Here is a 7,729-nt window from a genome sequence, read left to right as displayed (position 1 = left end):
CAGGGCCCCGCACGCCGGGGGGGGGGGAGGGGGAAGCCGGGCGGGCCGGCGGCCGGTGGCCCGAGTCTGAGCCAATGGATTTCAAAAGAAGACGTAATGAAAAGCAGACAGATACTGTCCGTAGAAGAAAGCGCTGTTGGCTTGACTCGAACAACAAAAGCAAGCTGCACTCTGTGGGCTGGGTGGCCGTGGACTAAGCCCAGGCCCGAGGAGCCTACGGCAATGCTCCGGGCAGCCCCCGGCCTCTGCTGCCTTCCCAGACCAGCCAAGTTGTGTGTGTAGGCCTGACCACTTCCTCGAAGGGAGAAAAAGTCCTTTTTCAAGACACCACCTACTGCTCCATTTGCAGGGAATGACGCGATTACAACTCCTGTATCCACAGGAATAGGAAGAGAGCTCACACCCCAAATTACCACCCCGCAAGAGGCCTTTGAACGTAGTGATTTAGCTGACACTGTTTACAGCAGACCAAAAAGTCTCAGCTAGGAAAGCACGTACAGTGGGTTTGGCCTGTAAGTATGATTTATTACGGAAGTAGCCTCACTTCTAGTTCAACATGCTAATTGCTATGCTACATCTTAAAGACAGGTACATTTCTCCTGGTGCTTTGATTAAAAAATAAGGCAGCGAGTTTCAAACATCACCAGGATTCAGAGGGTGATGGCATAAACAAAGATCATTAACAATCAACAGAACCTCTTATTACAGGACTATGCAAAATAAAAATCCCGTACTACGCATAACCCAAAACGGGGGAAGGTTGTCCATAATTTTACTTTACCTTCCTTTTGCATGGTAAGTCTGGATAGGTCAAATCACAAGCTAAACACATTCATCTTGATGCTTGCTTTATTTAAAAAAAAATACATTTTTATTCGGTTGGACTTTCGTTGGCAAAGCATCTCGAACTAAAAAAATATAGAATATAACTATGTCAAGAATAATTACTGGGCAAGCCATTTATCTGAAGAATTTCGCTTGTCACGCATAAAATCTCGCTTTTGAAGGGGGCCGGTAAATTTTCTTCTCTCGGTTGACACCTGGTGGATAATCTAGGTAAAACATCTAACCTTTGGGGTAAACGTTGGTAACAAATACTGCTGGTGCTTTTCTCCCCCTAGTGGTAACAGCAAAGCATTTGCTAAAAGGTCCAGTTTAGTTCAGTATAAGGTGGATGATATGCATTAGGCATTCACGTATCATAGAGCAAGGAGTGGAGTTGTGGGTGGTTGTGAATCTGACAATGGGGGTGCTGTGAACTGAACTTGGGTGCTCTGGGAGAGCAGCAAACATTCTTAACTGTTGAGTCAGTTCTCCAGCTCCAGTACATAAAATTGTTTTTGAGACAGGGTTTCTTTCCTGTGTAGCCTTGGCTGTCCTGGTTCAGGCTGGCCTCGAACTCACAGCAGTTCGCCTGCCTCTGCCTTCCTGAGTGCTGGGATTACAGGTGAGTGCCACCAAGCCTGGCACAAATTTTTTACCAAACTAACATTAAAAATTATTTGTATAGGCCAGGAGAGATGGCTCAGAGTTTAAGAGGGCTGGTTGCTCTTCCAGAGGTCCTGATTCAATTTCTGGCAGCTACATGGTGGCTCATGACCATCTATAATGAGATCTGGTGCCCTCTTCTGGCATACAGGCTTACATGCAGGCAAAACAGTGTCTACATAATTAAAAAAAAACAAATAAATCTTTATAGCATTTATTTGTAGAGGAATTTTAATCCAGCAACATGGCTACTTTGGCCCACGTTGGCAGTTGGAGACAGTGAGCCTCCAAGAAAATTAAATCAGGAGAATACGAGTTACCTTTGCATTTACTGAAGGCTAGCAGAAAACTGAGGTTTTGGTAAAATCTTTCTAGTTTAAATAAAAGCATACCTGAAAAATTAAGAATCCGTATTTAAGTACATGGAAATTGCACTTAATGGGAAGGACCCTGGTATTATTCATAGTCTGCAAAGTTTCTAATAGAATAACCACCCACATCCCAGTGGAGTTCACTCTTTATTTGATGCTCTGAAGATCTTTCGCTTCATTGTATTTGTTTTGCTATTTTTCTAAAGTGACTTCTCAAACACTTTAGTAACGGGCAAATTATAAAACCTTACCCACTGTAATTTTTACCTATGTTTAATTGATTTAGCCTTAGTGCCCTTTTCCAATTTAGATTTTGTCACCTACTATACCTCATGTGTCTGCACAAATATATTTCATTCATTTTGCTTTTCCTCCTATTTATTCAAACCACAAAACCACAAGAAACAAACAAAAAAATCTGCTACCTCTAAATAAGTGTTCATAATTCCATTTCTAAAATAAATATTATGGTTAGACCAAAATTTGAATGTTATTTCTCCTGACGTTCTTTAATAGCTTTTCATTTAGAGACTCAAGATGTCTCCCCCGGAGAGCTGGGGTGCGGGCTGTGGCATGCTATCTTGGGCTTCTCTGCTGCTTCGCTGGGCCCGTATCGTGTTTTGCTTTAGATTTCAGCGATTCCTCTTCACACCAAGGCTCTTTCCTACTGCAACCCAGCCTACATCTCATATGCTTTCTCCTCCTACTCATCCGCTAAGTTCTTACTCCTGTCAAGTACATCTTCTGCCCCCTTTGCTGGCTTGCCTTGTTGCCAGTGTGTAGTGTAGCCTGATTTCTGTGCCCAGCTTCTCCGCTCTCCTGTGCCACCTCTTTCCCACCCCTCTAGTTCTTCCAGCTGAGTCAGCTGCACAAAATCCAGCAGACTAAACAGCCGCCAGCTGCCCTTGCAGAGATTCTTCAGTACTTAAGCATCGGTTTATTTTCATTATAGTTATTTCACACGTTTATAAATTGAAATCCTACCTTGATGTATAAACAGTTGAGTTCAAATCTCAAGAATTCTGCAAATCTGGATATGTCAAATGTACTTCTATGTGTGAAGATTTTTTAAAAATTTGTATCAAAGCACTTACATAAACAAACATAACACAATCAGTTTTAACTAAAACTTTGAATGTTTTAATGTGAGAACAACATACCACTCTAAAGATTTGTTTCTTCAAAAATGATACAAAACCCATGTTTAATCTTAGCCACCAGCAGGTCTGTGCTGACAGAACAAAGATTTTTCTTTTCTTTCTTTTTCTTTTTCTTTTTTTTTTTTTATTTTGTCTTGATTATGAATTTAAGTATCTCTGACTTAATCCTTTAACATCCCAAGACTTCAACAAATTGATATGGAAACCAGAAGGAAGATTGTTTTTCAACAATATTAGAAAAATTAGAAGATTTGTTTCATATGTTTGAGTTAATTAATACGTTATCCATATGAAATATAAATTTGAATATGTTATGGATTTTGTGCCAAAATTCAGTTCTTTATTTGTTCTGTTTTTCTCATTTAAAATCTAGTGTAGTTTGTGCTATGAGAATGCAATTTAATTTGTTAATTTGATTTCTTCACTAAAATAAACATTCCCATAATTCTGCTCTCCATGGAGAGTCCACTTCTCACACCCTGGGAGATTTCATTCACACCCACTAAAAAGCTCGGCCTCGAAAGCTGAGGAAGGCTGCCTGTCACACAGAAGCTCATTTATTCTGTGGGCTCCAGTGGCAGCGGGGTCAGAAACTCTTCATTTCTTTTCTGCACTGTTTTCAGTCTTACCTTTTCTTTCTTTGTTTGCTGTTTTTGAGAAGGACAGACTGGCTTCAGAATCACAGTTTCCCTGCCTGACCCTCAGAGAGCCTGGCTTTCCAGTCTCAGGCCCTGCCTGTCTTGTGACTTTTCATTTGGTACAACATTGTATTCAGAATGAAAAACTCATATATAGGGCTGGAGAGGTGGCTCAGAGGTTAAGAGCTATTTGGCTGTGCTTCCAAATAGTCCTGAGTTCAATTCCCAGCAACCACATCTAATCATGACCATATATAATGAGATCTGGTGCCCTCTTCTGGCATACAGGGCCACATGCAGGCAGAATATTGTATAAATGATAAATAAATATATTTTTTAAAAAAGAAAAAGAAAAAAACTTCATATATACTTTGAGATAGTGTAACTTAAAGGCGAAGGTCACCAAGAGGAATTAGTTCCTAAGTTTTATATAACAACTTCACATTTTGCTGAATGAAAATTTGTATTAGGAGACTGTCGCCCTTCTAGTCACCTACTTATCTCTGTTGATAATGAGGTTTATTATGAATGATGTAGCAAGCCAAGCATGGCTGATGCATGCTTGTAATTTCAGGTTTGGGGAGGTAGAGACAGAACAATTAGGAATTTAAGACCAGCCTTGGCTACCTGAGGTCCTGTAAAACAAACAAACAAGTGAACAATAAGGCAGACAAACAAAACATTAGTAAGTAATTTAACAGAACCCAGAATTTACCTGTGGCCACAGCCTTCTCTGTGTGCTGAGTGGAGGTTTCCAGCCTAAGGTTAGTTTTAATCACTATTGTTAACCATCTTTATTTGCTATAATTGAACATTTGTGAGAGAAGATTTTTACTTTATTTTTTTATTTTTCAGTTCATTTTTCCTGTTGCTGTTGTTCCTCTTTTGGGAGAATTTCACTTGAGTAGCTATGATAAAAACAAAAAAGCTGAGAGGCAATTTAGGTTTAAAAGTTGGTTGAGGACATGCTACTTTCAGAATCCTAAGCTTTTGACTTGACTTTTTATTTCAGGGTCAGGAAACAGATGGTAGCTCAAGTTGTGAAATAGCACATTTCATCTATAGCCTTGTAAATTCTCCCACATAATTGGCACTTGGATTTATGTTTATTATTTTTGTAATATAAACCTTTAAATTCTTCTCAACTGTGTAAAGCAACAGATTGTACTGGAGAGAAGATGCAACAAAAATTCTTACTTGGGATTAACCTGGCCACCTTATGATCCTGTGTGCATTTGACTTTAGAGAGTCCGTCAGACTTAACACTTTAGCATTTTGGACATTGAAACACACGTGTCTGGCTATCCACTTGTTTCTGGGACAGTGGCCCATTTTTAGAAATTAAGGATTTGTGCTGGTTGGCTTTTGTCAACTTCACACCAATCTAGACATATTTAGGCAGTTAAGAAAATGTCTCCATAAGGTTGGCCTATAGACAAGTCTGTAGGACATTTTTAAAAACTAATTATTTATGTGGGAGCCCCAGCTCATGGGGGAGGCAGGTCATACCACCCTTCAGAAACTTTGACTCCTTTTAAAAACTTTTAGTTTTTTATATGTATATGGTAGTTTTGCTGTGTGTCTGTGTATCACAGGTGTGCCTGATGCCTGTGGAGGCAGAAGAGGGCATTGGATCCCCTGGAACTAGGGTTACTGAAGTTGGTGACCCAACATGAAGATGCTGGGAATCAAACTCAGGCCTTTTGGAGAGCAGCCAGTGCTCTTAATCACTGAGCCATTTCTCTACTCTCTTCTCTCTGGACTCCATTTTATGTTACCCACATAGCCCTGGGTGCCAGGCCATCCACTGGAGCACAGTTGACCTGCTAGAAGCCAGGGACTCTCCCTCTCCCAGAAGCTTTCAAATATCCATAGCTCCTCAGTTAGAGGTGGCAGTGAGTGAGGGAGAGAGGGTGGAGGCTAGGCAGGAGTTTAAAAAACCCCTTTTGTTGTTTTTCTTTTTAGGCTAGGGTTTCTCTATGTAGCCTTGGCTGTCCTGGATTTGCTTTGCAGACCAGCCTGGCCTCAAACTCACAGAGATGCCTCTGCCTCTGCCTCTGCCTCGGCCTCTGCCTCTGCCTCTGCCTCTGCCTCTGCCTCTGGCTCGGCCTCTGCCTGGGAATACAGGTGTGTGCCACTGTCCATGCTGGAATGTTGACTGGCTTGACCCTCTGCAGGCCACAGCTGCTGTGAGTTTGTAAATCCCGTCATGTCCACAAGATTTGATTTTCCTAAGTCCTCCCCAAACTCTGGTTCTTACAATCTTTCCTTCCCCCTTTCGATGATTTTTCCTGAGCCTCTGGGGAGGGGTTGTTTAGCTCGTTTGTGGCTGTGTGTTCCACTTGTACTTATTCTCAGCACTTTGACCAGTTGTGAGTTTCTGCATTAACTACTCTCAGCTGCACAAAGCAACATCAAAGCTGGGATTAATGGTGCATGTAGGCATAAGGTTATGGTATGATTCATATTTCTGTGCCCCCTATGTCTGGTTGAGGCCCTTGTTCTGAGAATTTCCTCTCTCGGTGTTGTTTAAACACTGCTCCCCAATTGTGGCCCTGATATGCCAATAAAGCAGTCAACAGCCAATCATTCATTAGGGGAGAGAATAGGGCTGTACTTCCTGCCAGCTATGGAAGGAGGGGTTGGGAGAGGAAGTAGGGGATTCAGCCATTCGAGAGGTGCAAGAGAGATCATGAGAAGGAGCTGGAGCAGGAAAGCTACAAAGTGCAAGTATCTATGAGATGTACCCTGGGAGAAAACCAGATTAGCTTAGAGAGTTAAGAATAGAGTAATAATTGCTCAGTTATTGTGTTGTAAAGCTTCTTATTACACAAATATAATAGAGTCTCAATTATTTGTGTGGTAACTGGGTTTAAAGAAAACAAGAGAAACAAACACAGCTGTATAAAAATCACCTTAACAGGTGCATGTCTTTGGTACCACCCTTAATCACAGAGTGGTAGCAGAGGGTAGTTCAGGGCTTCCCTGGTGTTCAGATCAAGTTTCAGGACCACACAGAGAAACCCTGCCTCCAAACAAACAAACAAACAGACAAACAAAACAAACAAATAAATCAAGATCTGAGAAGTGTGCTAATCTGTGGGTAGAGAAATGCATTTAGGGCAGTTTGAGCTTATGCCCATTTAACAGGATGATAGTAGTAGATTCATTTCTGGAGACTGTGAACCCCCAACCACTTACAGGACCACTCATTTGTTTTGTGCTATGGAGTGGTCACCCCCCATAGTGTGCCACTATTATGCCGATGAGGCTGTCTTGCCATGGTACTTTGATCATATTCTCCACACTTGAAAGAAGAAACCGAACTGAAGCCTTTTTGAATAAAGCTTCCATTCTAAATAAGAGTCAAATAAAGTTTAAGGCTCCATGACCTACCTGGGCAAGTGACCTCTTGCTTGGCAGAAAGAGACATGTACGTGGGTAACTGACATCCTGGCTGAGACATGGGTGCTAGGCAAGGCGCCCGACCCCACAGCGGAATAACCTAACCAGTGGGAGCAGGATAAGAGTACCACAAAGACATGTTCCTAAGGAAGTCCCCTTCCCTAAATCCTGACTCGTGGGAGAACGTGGTACAGATGTTTGTAGATTTCCGTCTTGATGACTCTGTACCATTCTGCCTCTAGCCTGCAGGTCAGCCCCTGAGTCTACTCGGAGGCCCTGATCCGTCAGTAGCAGCTTGAATCCAATAAATTTTGTCATCTGCTTAAACACGTTCAAAGACACACTCAGCTCCCGAGTCTGTGATGTTGTCCCTGACTGCTCAGTTTTTCGCTGCCTGATTCAATAAAGGTCTTGTTTGGCTGGACTCTTGTGCCTGCTTGGGTTGTTTTGGATTTTTCTACCCTAACACTATCACCTTCTGAGGTCCATTACCAGTTTCCTGCTTATTCCCCTCTATCCCACAAATCGTACATACCTTTTTTCTTTTAAATCTAGATTTTGTGTAAAAAACAAACAAACAAACAAACAAACAAACAAACAATATACTTATCTATCCAAGTTTGGCTTATTGCTACTTACTTCCATCCATTTTCTATAAGTGACAATT

Source organism: Psammomys obesus, unplaced genomic scaffold (assembly GCF_907164565.1).
Source record: "Psammomys obesus unplaced genomic scaffold, mPsaObe1.curated_primary_1811, whole genome shotgun sequence".
NCBI lineage: Eukaryota > Metazoa > Chordata > Mammalia > Rodentia > Muridae > Psammomys > Psammomys obesus.
The sequence above is the reverse complement of the archived record's forward strand: the minus strand, read 5'-3'. Positions refer to the sequence as shown.